The sequence below is a fragment of the Capsicum annuum genome, unplaced genomic scaffold (assembly GCF_002878395.1).
Source record: "Capsicum annuum cultivar UCD-10X-F1 unplaced genomic scaffold, UCD10Xv1.1 ctg81344, whole genome shotgun sequence".
NCBI classification, from domain to species: domain Eukaryota; kingdom Viridiplantae; phylum Streptophyta; class Magnoliopsida; order Solanales; family Solanaceae; genus Capsicum; species Capsicum annuum.
The window spans coordinates 96,656-112,671 of NW_025892059.1; the positions used below are offsets into that span (position 1 = coordinate 96,656).

At 35.6% G+C, this 16,016-nt stretch overlaps 1 pseudogene; it reads left to right on the forward strand.

Annotated features, from left to right (window-relative positions):
* The window catches only part of LOC124895326, a 58,441-nt pseudogene that overhangs the window by 20,197 nt on the left and 22,228 nt on the right, over window positions 1-16,016 (forward strand).

Here is a 16,016-nt window from a genome sequence, read left to right on the forward strand (position 1 = left end):
ACGCCACTGGAAATTGACTATTGGGAAATTAGGGTCCTCCGCAATGCACCACTATCGCGGAGTTCCACTGGAATTTGACAATTTTTAAATAGACCCTCTCCGCGATGTGCCAAACACTAAAATGATGATGTTTTACGACTAGAACTTAGATTAGACATAACTTCTTGCCCGGTTATCGGATTTGGGCGGATCTTATATCATTGGAAAGCTAATTAAATTTCCCACTTGATAAAAAGTTAAAATTAGGGAAACTCAATAGGGTTTAAACGTTACTCGCTGTAATGCCCTAAGAACCTATCTCGAGACGTCACATGGTGCTCAAGGCCACACGTGGCCTCAAGCTAAACCTCTAAGCTTGTTATCACTTTCAGAACTCATTATAGCGTAAATCATACTAAGATAAAGAGGAATAACCATGTCATGAACATAATGAAATACGAAGTAATACTGCCCTGTACAAACAAAATACTGAAATCTCTGTACACGCTGGTATACTAGTAGGACAAAGCCTCTACTACCTAGGATTGAGGAGCCATTGGGACAGATCCCCAACTGATTCATACTAAAATAAAAGTAAACAACCAGCTATTAACAAGACAAAATTGGAGACAGAGGTCCTCGAACCATGAGGACTCACCAACCGCAGAAATGTAGATGAAGGTACTCAAAGATCACTATCGCTGCTGAGACTGAGCACCTGAACCTGTATCATGAGGAAATATAGAATACAAATGAGTATAGGAGTCAGTACTTGGGAATTTACTGAGTATGTGGGGGTGGATGCAACATTTTAAATAATATTATAAATGTAAAAGAAAATCATGCATGCTGATAATAATAACTCTCTTCACTTGAATTATTTAAAACATCATTTCCGTAAGTCATTAGTCATAACATATGCTTCATAAATCTCATAAATCATTTAACTCAACTCAAACTCTTTGACTCATGACTTAGAGTAACTCGGTAACTCATGGTACTTAGATCATTATGGATGTGGGAGTTTCTTATAACCGACATAACTACACCATGTGAGCCGCATGGAGTCCAACGTTTTACCCTCCTAAGGAGAGAACCCCACATTGGCGGGGGTGTTGTACTCTTGCCAGGGAGTACAACCTCAATATCATTATCACAATCCCATACTCAGCCTCTGGCCCACAATTATCAACATCAATCGCACAGTGGCATGTAGTTTTAGGGAAATACCACATTTCCTGCTCGGTGCTAAATACTCCTCCCAGACTCAGCTCAGATCGCGTTAGGAAATCCACCTTAATCAATATCAACTCATGGGTCTATTTTAAATACCAAAACATAAATATATATCTCATCTGCAAATCATAAACATCTTGTGGATTTCTAACCCAACTCAACTCAACACAATCTTTCTCAACATCAAGTACATTTGCTTTTCGAATCATTTTCAAATATCAAAAACTTTAAGGAAACATCATAGGACTCATTCTTGACTTTCAATCTCAAATATCGATATATATTCAATAGACAAATTTCTCATGGAAAGGTATAACTCATGACACTTATCTTAATCTCTTAAAAATCATCAATACATAATGACAATATACAACTCATGGAATAAATTTTCAATTTAAGAAACATGATGGTGAAATAATCATAAATATCAAACTTATTCAACTCAAATCTCATAAATCATAAATAAAGAAATTTGGATGTAAACCCACTTGCAAAATCATGTAAATCAATAATAGAAAGTAAATCTTTAGACACAAGAACAAAAGGAGTGTTCTTGTTCAAGCCCCACATACCTTGGATTATAATTTTGGAGATTTAGAAACTTTTTTGGAACTTCTTCCTTACACTTTTGAGCTAAGATCCTTGAATTTCTTGAAAGAAGATTGAATTTTTGGGTTTTGAAAGAAACCCTAATTTCTATATGTTTCTTGGAAGAGGAAAAGAGAAAAATGAATGGCTATGCTCTACTAGGATATATATATAAGACCATATGGGGCGGAAATGAGCAAAATGCCCTTTTGAAAAAGCTAAAATTCGCTGATCAGGGTCTGTGACGATCGATCTGACAGTCCGTCAAGTCTCCTGATGGTCCACCAGATCGTCCGTCACTTGAGTGCCAAAGCTGGAACATTCTGCCTCGACGTAACGGTTGAAGTGACGGTCTATCAGGAAACTGATGGACCACTAAGTCGTCCGTCACTCGAGGGCCAGAAACGAGATATTCTGTCTCAACCTGACGGACCCCTTGATGGTCCGTCAACTTATGACGGTCCACCAACTTGGCCGTCTCATGATAGCCTAAAAAAGGAGTCACTGCCTTGGCTTGACGGTCCACCAGGGACCTGACGGTCCGCCAGGTCAATGGTCAAACCTAGGCGATCCAATACCGTTTAGTAAAATAGCCATAACTCCCTCGTCCGATGTTGGATTTTGATGAAATTGGATCGATGGAAAGCTTATTCAATGCTCTACATGACAAAAAGTAGAAATTAGAGAAATACAATATGATTTAAACATCAATCACTTTGGAAGTTATACATATCCACTCAAAAGATGAATTTAGGCTTAAGAAATAATTAGGGTATTATACTCACTTAGAAAGTCATTCCTTAACCTTCTAGAGACAAAATTAGTCTTAAGGAAAAGTCTGAGGTATTACAGATATACTATTGATAAAAATGCCATAAAAATTATCCTTAATGGAAGTGTATACAAGGTGTTTGATAAAATGCTGAAATGAGGCCTGAAAGTGAAAATGGCAGGCGACGGTCAGAGTGACGGACCTTCGAATACCAGATAACCCGTTGCCTAAAACCGTTGCTATTTTCTTAAAATCAGTGTTACTGGAGTGACCTTGATGGGTTGGGTCGACGAACCATCGTAGGCCCAATGAACCATCGCCCTAATCGTCGCTGGTCTATAATTTTTCTTATCTTCTGGTTTAATTTTGTGAACTGATAAACATTTTGATTATAGGTATCATGACAATCAAATTACCATCCACCAGAGGTAAAGGTAGAGGCTAAGGGGCCAAACAAGGGCTATCACAAGATGCAGATGCCCAAGCACACAATACTCCACATAATCATCAGGTTATTTCTTCATCTTCCCAGTCTAAAGAGGAGGATAAAAGTAGTAGTAGCATTATCTCAAGTTCAACTCTCATTAACGAAGGGGTTGAAGTATCTAACCCCGTCCAAGAGGAGAGTCCAGAATAAGAGGATCCAAATTTGGTTTGACGCAAGGATCCACAAGTGCGGAAAGCTATAAGATGGCAGGTTGAGGTACTCGAGAGCATTTCTACAAAGGGTTGGCATCAATAGACAGGGTAGCCATAAAAAGGAATATTTTTTCATAACATCAGATTGTGACAACAAAATTGCCCGAGTACCCAAAACTTGAATGCTGATTCAATGAATATGAGTTGGCATGGATGAGCAGACCACTTGGATCCTATCAACCAAACTTGGTACGCAATTTTTTTGCCAATTACTTGGAGTTTCTTGAGAAGAATTATCCCCCAGGAAAGTCAGATGCTGACATGAACAAGTTGGACACAATTCCTGTTTGTAGAATTAACATAGACATCTTAGAGCGTACGTTGAATAGATTTTTGTTCAGGGCTGAATATCAGATACTAGGTGCAATATCGGACTTAGAGCATCGATTGTTCACACGAACTCAATAAAAGTCGTGGTTAATCGACCACATCTGCAGGTTTAACTTCGATACCCATGGGTGGAACCACAGATTCTGCATCAATTCTACCCTAATATTTTGAGTATAGGCTGAACCAAGAGAACTTTACAAAGACAGTCCGAGCACAGAGGAGGTTTGAAAAATAGCTGGCTATATGCGAGGCAGATTTCAAATCCTTCATTGAAAGAATAGTAGAGGAAGCAATGAGGCCTTTCAGGAACATACATTTAAGAATGGACAACATGGAGGAGCGAATCAACAAGAAGCTGGATGCCATGTCCATTTTGGATTTTGCAAAATTGATAGAGAAAGTTAGACAAATAAGAGCTGACATTGACAAGATGAATCAGCAGCCACATCAGCCTATATTTGATCTAGTCCAGATCATAAGTGGTGAAGACGAAGGTCTTGTTGACTTAATGGGGTGACCTATCAAAGATAAGGGTAAGAAAGTAGTAGAGACTGATGAAAAAGTTGCACGAAAAGCTGCTAAAAGAAAGAGAATTGAAGCCATGTCTCCAGAGGAGTGAGATCATCATGACATGAATAAAGAAAAAAGAAAATCAAGGAAAAATAAAGAGAGAAGAAGGAAGAGAGTAGAGGATGAAGTAGCTGGAGTGTCTACCAGTTCTGCCCCAGCTAGAAGGCAAACTGTAGATCCTGCTGGAGATGTGGTACCTCCAATTTTAGAGGGTGATATTGTGATCACTCCCACTACTATGGGGGTCAACATAGCATTGGGTGAGGACACAACAGCCTCACCGCACTTCACAGATATTGTAGATGAATAATAGGCACCATAAGTACTTCCCACCATTTTGTACTTAAAATTATATGCATTGAGGACAAAGCATTATCTTTCTATAGGGGTGGGATGTTCTTGTACCATGGGGGGTTGTGTTGCCGATATTCTTAACCCTACCATGTGCTATCTAGGAGAATCGACATATCTAGGTTTAATTTGCATTTTTATTGCTTTCAAGTCTTGTTATGTTACTGATGTTGGTTCATGAAATAAAAGTGTTGTTTGTGTTAGTACCTTGTTGTAAATATGAATGATGAATGATGTTGGCATCAAGTTATGACTATTTCCATTTGATTGTTTACTTTTGTCTCCTAAGATATGTAATTAACTGTTAGTGGTTTTGTAATTGGCATTAATTTGTAAATTCACTATAAATTCACATGACATGTGATTCATATCTTAGGAACAGGAGAATGAGTTTGACTCAGTTGCCACTGTGTGTGCGAGTACTTTGTATTAGTTCTGACTTAGTATAATACCTAGAACTTGTCTGGTTCATTTGATGATGTTCTGTAGTTGATGGGATGAGAAGTGATAGTAGGTCACCTTGTACTATTATTCCACTTAGCCAAAATGATCCCACCTAAAATAATTTTTCATGTTTGAACCCTTTTTTGAGCCTTTGTAGATTTCCTTCATCACCTAGTATTCTAGTTAACTCTCTCTCAGTTGTTGACTCCTAGATCTGGCCCTATCTTAGAAATAGGTAATTTGTACTGAAACTTAGGTAAAACACCTAAGTTGAGGGTGGCTATTATTGGGTTGTTAACTTCCTAATAGATGGATTGTCTAGAACTTGAAGTAGAGCATTTGGCCCTGTTCTAGTTAAGACAATGTGCACCTTGACTTATGGCATCAACCTAAGTTGAGGGTGGCTGATGCCTGTTGTAAATATCTCTAAAAAAAGAGGGGGTGTTTACTATGGTGAAGCATAAATAAATGAGAAAAGGGAAAGTGAGTTAGCAAAGTAATGGCCTTGATGAGAAGAAGTTGAAGGCAAAAAGAGTTAAAGTTTAGTTCATAGTCACTTTTTCCCAAAATTCCTTCTTGACCTAGCCAGACACCTCATTACTAGCCTAGAAAAGACCTGCTTGATCTTGGAACGCAACCATAAAGGGGGTTTTGAATAATAAAGGCAATCCTATGGGTACTTGTGCTATGTTAGTAACTTTTTGATAAGTGAGAGGGTTTTAGTTGTATCCATAAAATATTTTGAGTGGTGGTTCTCCTTGACTGTAAGGGAAACTTAGGTTACGTTTAATTTGGTTGATTTATGTAGATACTTGTATCTATATGTGTCTAGATGAATTAAATTCAAAAGGATGCCGGTAATGGACTCTGACATGTTAAACTATATGATTTGAATGAAAAGTAAAGGGTTGTGTGAAAACTTGTTCAGCAGCAAATGTCTGTCATCATGTTATTCATATTTATGGTTTGGTGCTGAGTTGCTTGAGGACAAACAATTGCCTTAAGTTGAGGGTGTTGATGTTATGGATTTTGACGTAACATTTTGGACCTTTTTCTTAGTATAATTGTGTATTCTAAAGTAACTACTATTGTATATAATAAGGTGTTTTAGTGTTTTCAGGATAAGAATTGATTATGAGGAACAACTTGGACAAACTGGGCAAAACAAAGGAGAAATGATCAGCGATGGCTTAGGCGATGAGATGTCGTCCTTGTGATGAACCGTCAGCCGAAACTGTCTCCCAATAATAGAAGATAGATACAATGAACATCTTACGATGGTCCAAGTGATGGGCCGTCGGCTATGCGATGAACCGTTGGTCCAGACCGTCGCCAGGAAACAGAATACATACCTACTGGACCTTACGCGATGGACAAGGCAACATACCATCGGTATTCCAATGAGTCGTCTCCTACCCATTACCCAGAAGCAGAACACAGACTTACTAGAGCTACAATGATGGCCTAGGTGATAGGCCATTGCCTCAGCGACGAACCATTGCTCGACCCGTCGAGCATGAAGCGGGCAACTCCAAATTCAAATTTTAAAATTCCAGTTCTGGAAACATATAAATACCAAGTATTAGGGTTTATTCTGTATATTTTTGTCATTAGTTTCATACTTTCTCCTCTATTGAGAGCTGTGCAATATTTTTCATTGAGATTGGAATCTAGAGATTGAGATCTGATTATTAGTTTTTATATTTTCCATTAAAGATTGAGAAGAACGATATTGTGACTTTTGTAAGTACTCTCTTAAAGATATTTATGAACATCAATATATCTTTGATTTCTTTTATAGAGATGAGTAGCTAAACTCCCATAACTAGGGTTATGGGAGCCTTGATGTAGAGAACTATTTGGGGTTGTGAATCAGTTTGATTTCTAACATCTATTGAAATTGCATGAATCTTTCTTCATTATAATGACATCTCTTGGTGACAAACTTGAGAAGTGAGCCCATGAACACCATTTGCTTGACAAGAAAGTGGATGTTGGGAAAAAAAGTGATTCACATGAACTCCATAGGTTTACCCTTTGGGTTAATAGGTTGATGCCTTAATAGGATTAACCCTCATGAGAGTGTCATTGAATAATGTATGAATCCTTTAAGTTCGAGAGAAGTAAAGGGTAAAACACCCATTAGGTTGAGAAACACGTGGGTAAATCTTAGAATTCAATAATTCTTGCAATTAAATACATAAGTTAGAATTCGAGCACAAATTCACAACCCTAACTGCTTGAACATCTTGGTGAGCATAACTTTAGTTAATTCATTCTCATTGAACTTACATCTACATTAACTCTCATTAACTGAACCTTTTGTGATACAAATATGAAAGAATATTGTTAACACATCCAAACCCCCTTCTACTCAGGAACCTTAGATCAATAGTCTAATAACAGTCACAATACTTAGTGAACAAAGTATTCCCTGTGGGATTCGATGGCCAACCCAATTGGGTTCTATATTTGACAGCGATCGCTTACTCTCTCTTAAGAGAGATGTAATTTGGGCGTATCGCAGCCCCCAATACAGAAACTTATTACATTTTCCTCAAATAAATTTACCCTAGTTAAATACATATCAAATATTCTCTGGTACTCTCTTACACTTCCAACTTGTTTCACTTTTTTTATTTCCTCCTGAGGATCATCGAAATCAAAAACAAATTTCTCTATCATATACCAATAATAATGCATGCTTCGGTGGTAAAGATTTACTGATAAAGGCTATAAGGTGGCCTTATTTCATTAATACAACATCAATTCCATAGCCACTTACATCAGTCGCAACTACAAAGGTCTTGGACATTTCAAGTAGAGCTAATAAAGGTGAAGCAGTAAGGGCTAACTTGACTTTTTCAAATGCATCAGTAGCTTTTTAAGACCATTTAAAGTCTTCTTTATTTAAGGAGACATGTAGAGGTTTACATATCACACTAAAGCCTTGGATGAACCTTCTATAATACCCTACTAACCCAATGAATCCTCTTAGTTGTTTCAAATTTTTAGGAATAGGCCAATTTTTGATAGATTTTATTTTTTCAGGATTAGTGGGGACTCCTTTTTTTTATGATAAAATGCCCTAACTATTCAATTCTTTTGACCCCAAAGAAGCACTTACTTTGTTTAGAAAACAATTGATATTTCTTCATTTCTTGAAAAATAGATATCAAATTCGACACATGTTCCTCTAAGGTCTTGATGTAAATTAGGATATCATACAAAAAAACCAACATAAACTTTCTTAAAAAAAAGCTGAAATACTGAGTTCATCAAGCCTTGAAAATTTGCAGGTTCATAGATAACATAAAAGGCATAACAACGTACTCATAGTGGCTTGAATGAGTCCTAAATGTAGTCTTAGGTATGTCTTCAGTAGCCATTATCACTTGGTGATAACCAGACCTGGAATCTATCTTACTAAAAATCTCAGACCCGCCTAACTTATCCAATAAGTCTTCTACTATTGGAATGGGAAATTTGTTCTTCTTCACCATGGCCTTATTGAGGTCTTTATAATTAACACATAACCTCCACATACCATATTTCTTTCCTACCAATACCACAGGTGCAGCATAAGGGCTACAACTTGGTTGAATGATACCTTGATCCAATATCTTATTTACCAAAGTCTCTATCACATCCTTCTTAAATGCTGGATATCGATAAGGCCTTTTATTAATAGGTTTAGTTCCCTGGTACAACACTACTCTATGATTAAATACTCCTCTAGATGGGGGAAGTAGAGTAGGTTTATCAAACAATTCCTTGAACTCAACTAGTAAACTAGATAGGATACTATCAGTTTCAGCTCCTACAACTTCTAATGCTTACTATTGTACATCATTACACCTAGTAGGTATCAAGTGAATCATGCATAATTGAGCTTGATTACCTGAAATTTTTGCTAACTTCCCAGCATTTGTGCTCAAAATTTATTTACCAGATCCTCTCAACATGTTTCTTACCCCTGTACAAGAATTCCATAATTAAATCTTTAAAGTTCATCTTGATATCCCCAAGGGTGAGTATCCATTGCACTTTAAGTACTACTCCACAAATTCTGAAGGGTAATTAAAAAAATTCAGCAGAGAACGCTGCTCCTTGTAATAGCCAAGACAATTTGCACATCCTTTCAACCTTCATAATTCCATTTTCTCCTGCAACTTCCTGAGGTATAATATAAGTTACTGGACACCCTAACTGATCCACTAAGGAGGTATCAATGAAGTTGTGTGAACTGTCTTTATCCACCAGAATATGCAAGGGCTTCTTTAAGTGATAACCAGTGACTTTCAACGTTTTGTAGCCTAGTGACCCATTCAAAGCATAAAGAGATATCTCCACTTGTTCTTGGTTTTGGTTATGCTTAATTTCATGAATCATTAATGTTTTTTGTATATCTTCTTCAAGATCTCGATCACACTCTTCCTGTATTTCCTCCAATTCTAGTATGTACAACTATTTCAAATTCCTACATTTGTGTCTAATAACATACTTCTCATCACAGAAAAACATAGTCCTTTTGCCCTCTTCTCATTCATGTCTTATGGGCTTACTATTCTTCTATGAAAATTCTTTTTTTTGGTTGAACCCTTTGCTTGGTGTGGGTAAGATAGATTTTCTCTGGTTTCTTTGATTTCCAAATCCACCATTCTGATGTAGTAATCTAGAAGGGGAAGAAGAAGGATGCCTAACAACAGCAAGATACGTTTTTTGCATTCTATCAATCTTATAAACTTGAGACAATGTGGTGGGGTTGGTTATCTTTACTGTATTATTCAACTTGGGTATCAGCCCCCCACTATAACAACTGATTGCATTTTTCTCAAATAAATTTACCCTAGTTAAATACATCTCAAATATTCTCTGGTACTCTCTTACACTTCCAACTTATTTCACCTTCTATATTTTCTCCATAGGATTATCGAAATTGATACCAAATCTCTCTACCATAGCTAGACCATACATGTTCTATGATGCAGGTTAGAGATATTACTTGTATCTCATGAAAGCGAAAAGCCTCTGAATGGCTTCACCATCTAATTGTAAAGAGGATACTCGCACTTTTTCTTCACCTGGTACATTTTTTACAGCAAAAATATTTTCAATCTTACACAACCAAGATCGTAGGTCATCACCATTAAAACCGTAAAACTCCATTCTAGACCACCTATTGAAATTAGAGTAGTAGGAATGATAATTGTTAGGGATTTTATCCTTATCCCTTGTTCCCTTTTATGTGGATTCTTCAACCCTAGAAGGATTATTATCCCTTTCCAATAGTGTTTTCTCTCTTTGAGTTCTCTCAGCGAACAATTGATTCTTCAACTCTATCACAGTCTGATTAAGTTTTTCTAAGAAAGAGAACTTTCCTGCTAATTACCCAACTTCAATTATCAACTGTTGCATCATATCCCATAGTTCTCCTATATCTGCAACTGGAAAATCATTGTTACGATTCCTATTTGATTGAGTCTTTACCATTAATGCCAATAAATGACTATCTCTGATACCACTAATAATCAAATTCAAGGAACTTACGAGAAACTCAAGTGAATTCGAACTAAAATAGGAATTCTACGGAGGAATTGGAGTGAAATAGATCAATAGGTAATGAAAGATAAGAAATAGAGAAGAGTGAGTGTAGAAACTGAATTGTATTATTGATTAATAACTGCAATGCATGGAATTACAATGATTTATACTAGCTGGCTATCACTATTAATTATTACTAACTACCTCACTAACTACTTTGCTGACGTGGTGCACCAATTAACTTTTTGAGCTATCAATAGTAGTAATTCCACTTCCATTATGTAACTAATTTCCTGCAATGTTAACAGTAACAATGTAACTACTTACCTGAAATGCTTGTATCACATTGTGTGCCTACTAAGTTTGAGAGGGATTGTGCTATGTTAATCATGTTTTATTATACAACTCAATTACCTGTTAGATTTTCTGTTCTTGCAGACTATTCCTTTGTTAATGATCTTAACTTTTTTCCTCATGTTTGCAGGTTTTGATCATGAAAATGCTGAGCCATCCTAATATAGTTAATCTTGTTGAGATGATTGATAACCCAATAATAGATAACTTCTACATGGGTATTTCTTGCACATTCCTATTCCTATGAATCCTACCTCATTATATTTGTGGTTTGCTATGTATATTGAATTATATTTTGGTGAACGAAAAAAGGGAAAACCAAATTGCAAAGCTTTTCTTTCTTTTCTTATTTTGGACAGTCCTTGAATATGTGGAATGAAAATGGGTTTGCGAGGGTGCTGGTCCAGCAGGTGGTCTTGAAGAAAATAAGGCATAGACACACTTGTGTGACATAGTATCTGGTTTGATGTAACTACCTTCTCATGTATGACCGCAATCATCTTGTAATTACTTGGAAGAAACCATTTTTCATTGATCTATCTCATGTTGTTGTCTTTGCATCATGATCTTTGTGTGTATTTTCTTAATGTAACTGATGTTAAATAAATCATCAATCACCATTTTTTTCTAAGGGCATTCTTGAAAGCATATACATTTTCAGAGAAACTCCACTTCTAGTTATGTATTGGGTTATTGTGTTATCCTTGAGTGATATTCGAGCTATATCCTAAAGTATTTTCTTACTCTAGAGTTTAACGAAATACTTAGAATTATGAAGTGCAGAATTGGTAAGTTATTTTTTATGTACAATTCTGTGCTACGTTTCAATGTGACTGAAGAATAAAATGTTAACATTCAATGTTTAAGTTTTTTGGGTTATGATCAAACTGATGAAATTATCAACTAAAAGCTTGAATTAAGTTGAAACACCCCAAAGAGTATATGTTTTTGGATAAATAGTATTATCTAAATATAAGCCAAGAAGTTTAGCCAACATTAGAAGAACAAAGTTGAGTTAAATCTATGATTAAGGTTTGGTTTACTATGAGTGTTTTGGTCTTGTTTGGGATTAGATTAGTGTGGGGAGCATATGTAATATTAGTGTGAGAGAACATAAATCTTCAAATATTTGATTGCTTCTAGGCTAAATAGAGCAATATGCGGGGATTCATATAGCCGACACCTACAAAGTCGAAATGAGGTGTTTTAGTAGTTGTTGGGATTTTCAACTTAGGATTAGTCTCCTCTACAAGTGGCCTTTAGCATTAGAAACTTCTTATGTGGGCCTTCTTCCCTTCTTACTTTTCTTTCTCTGGGAAGGATAGCTAGTTTGACCAAAATCATGATGATTTTTTTCATTTGTCAAAGACTAACGTAACATTGTTCATTTTAACAATTTCTTATTGAGCTAGTTTTAGTCATGTGATAAGGTGTCTATGAGATTAATTTCAAAAGGGATGTCCCTTAACTTAGGGTATAAGGAAGTCAAGGAACCAAGTGAAGGCTCACTTTTTGTAGTTGATATAATTACCATGTTAACTATCAACAATATATTTGAATGCTCGACATATGCATTTTCCTTAGATTACTTAAATCATGCAATAGTAACTTTAAGGCTTTGCAGACAACTAACTATATGACACTGATAGATTGCAGTAATGTACTCTATGTACTTTAACATCAAAGTTTTTTTTTTCTTGAACAGAACATAATACATGGGGATATTAAGCCAGACAATATTTTAGTTACTGCCTCTGGTAGAGTAGAGATTGGTGATTTCAGCATCAGCCAAGCTTTTGAGGTATGATGTTTTCTCAACAATGGTTTTTTGATTAATTAAAAACAACACCAAACCTAGTGTAATCCCACATAGTAGGATATGGGGAAGGTAGAGTGCCTGTATACCTTACCCCTTACTTTGGAGGTATAGATGTCTTTGATAGCCTCTCAAATCTAGTAAACAAATAGTCCAAAGCAGTACCAAAAAAAAATACTGTAAACGAAGAGGCCATGAAAGAAATACTATATATAACATGACAAATCATCCTGAATAGTAATTTCAAAAAAATATTATGATAATCAAATTACAAGAAATATTAGATAGTAACCAAACTCAAAGGATAAGAAGCTATAAAAATAATACTATGACAATGGTACGAAAGGATAAGCAAGATAATATTCAACTATATAACCTTCTACATACCCTAAATCATGTGCTCCATGACTTCTTATCTTAGGTCATGTTGTCAGTAAGCTGAAGCTGTATCATCTCCTATTTAATCACTTCTCCTTAATACTTCCCTAGCCTACCTCCACCTCTCTTGAAATTTTCCATAACTGACTTCTCACATCTCTGCATTCGGGCATCTAGTGCATCTCATCTTCATATTCTTGAACCATCTCAACCTCTTTTCTCACATCTTATCCTTCTTGGAATTTCTTGGGGATTCTTAATTAGTGCTGGGCTAACTAGAACTCAAAGATGAATCTTGTTGGTTAGTAAAATCCAACTCCTTCCTTGTCCTAGATATCTTTGTTTCTAATCTTATTTCTCCTAATATGTCCACACATCCATCTTACCGTTCTTATTTGAAATTTACATATTCTAATCATGGGTGTTGAGTTCTTGACTGGTCAACACTTTGCTCGATACAATATAATTGGTATAGCTATCGCTCCATAGAACTTAACTTTAAGTTTTAGTGGAACCTTCTTATCCACAAGTCTCCAAATTTGAGTCTCTATTTTATCCATCCTTCCATCCTAGACCAATATGATGTGTTACTTCATAGTCAATCTCCCAATTTCCTTGTATTATATTCCCAATATACTTGAAACTTTCTTCTCGGATAACCTATGTATTAGGCCTCACTTTCACGCTATCCTCGTGCATTCACTCAAAGTAGTCTATCTTGCTTTTACTCAACCTGAATCCTTTATATATTCTAAGGTCTGTCTTCAAACCTAAAGCTTAGTTAACTTCTCCGTGAGTCTCGTCAATCAAAATTATGTCATATGTTAATAACATACACCATGACACCTTTCCATTGGATATGTCGCGTCAATCCATCCATCACCTAGGTGCCAGTGTTTGTTTGTCTGAAAGAAATTATGGATTTCTTTAGAATTTAATTTTTTAGAGATTCACATGCAAGTGTTTATTTGTGAGCATTTTCCTTTCCTTTCATCTTCACATTTAAGAATGTGCATGTGGTCCTTTCAAATTCACATGCTTCCTTGACTTATGCTTCTATAGACTATGTTAGTTATTATATTTTTATACTTCTGTCATATCTATTCTCCACTTAGGGATTTTTGGTGTTTTCCCTGTTGATGACTATGATTGGACTCCTCTCCAGCATTATCCAAGCATTATCTTTGTGAGCGTTTGATATATGCGAGACTAAATATTTATCTCATAGATCATTGGAGTTGTTCAACACATTATTTGGATGGAAATCTGAGTTGTGGGTGGAGCTTCCACAAGCCTATTTACATTGTGTCCTTTTGATCTGTACTTGTTACAGAGATTGGCAATAGTTATTACTGGGAAAAATCTACTTTTTCCTCCTTTAGATGTTCTTATGGCCTCAGAAGGGTTTGAAAGTTGGGATTTCCATTGGGGAAAAGTGAAGCATGATGCCAGCACCTCCAGAAACAAAATCTATTTGAGAGACTATTTTTGTCCTGGAGCAGAAAATGCAAATATTTTGACTCTCTACTGTGCAAAAAAGGTGGTTATTGAGGAGGATGGTCATCCTTTAGAAGTTATTGTAGGAAGGAGTGGCTTGTCCAGTTGAGTAAAGGGAGAAATCCTTGAGGTTTGGAGAATTTGTGGGAGTTCTTTTGAACTGAAGGATAAAGTGGTAGATTGCTAATTTTGATGAAGTAATTGTAGTTGAATGGTATCAAGAAGAATGCTATAACAAAAACTATAAAATTGAGAAAGAAGAAAGAGATATTGGAAATTGTATTGACTTGATTATTTCCTCAGGTTAATGGGATTAAATAGCTATTATAGATGACGTGAATAAGGAAAGAAGATAGAAAATATTTCAACATCTCCTAATTGTCTGATTCTAGGGATTATAGAATATTCTCATATCTATACTAAATATAGAGACTATTCTAGTGAAAATAGTCAAATGCCCCCCTAATCTATACTTGAATTCATAACTACACACCCCAAATTTACGGGGGTCCTATTACCCCCTCTGAAGTAATTTAAAATAGAATAAATTCCACCCTAAAAGGGCATAGCTAGTCATGTGTCTTGTGGTGAAACACACGTGCTTGACATGTGCAGTTTACAAATCATTTTTTTTAAAAAAATTCTCTTTATCTTCTTCCTAAGTCATTTTTTCATCCTAAATCACTGTAAAACACTATTATAACCTCAAACCTTTTTTATGTGTCTAACAAACATCAACTAAATGAAAATTACTATGTGTTTAATAAGTGACAATTTAGAGTTGAATGAATATCCAAATGGGTACTATAGCTCTGATGGATCACAAGATATGGACAAAGTTCATGCTACCCCTTCATCCAAAATTTGAATCTTATCAAGACAAATTAACATTCACACACTAGTAAACCTTCATCAGAATGGAAAAACAAAATGGGTATCGAAAAAGCTCCAAATTCCACCATGACAAATTTCAGATCAGAAAAAGAAAAAAACGAAATGAACACAACTACCATGTAGAACAATGAAGGGGATAGAGGACAATACGTGAACCCCACTAAGAACCAAAACAAGGAAAAATAGTGATGAAAATGAGAATAAAAATCCATCAAAAGTATTTTTATTTGGTTATAATTCTTGTCATGTTTTTCAATTTTTGTGAGTTCTAATTTTCTTTATTGTTTCTAAATCTTCTATATAACTACAAATTAACTCATCCCATAAGTAATTAGAACTATGAACTTCAACTCAACAACCAAAAAACTACATCAACTTTAGCTTTTGTTGTTATTTTCTTTCATTTTTTGGGTCAAAATTTTTTGAAAGAAAAACTTGCATTGGGATGATTAGATTGACGGATTAATAAGAAATTACTAGAATTTAAATAGGACTTTTAAGTGAAAGATTAGATTTGAGGAAAATCCATGAAAGAATAAAAATGGGTTCTTGAAAATCTAAATA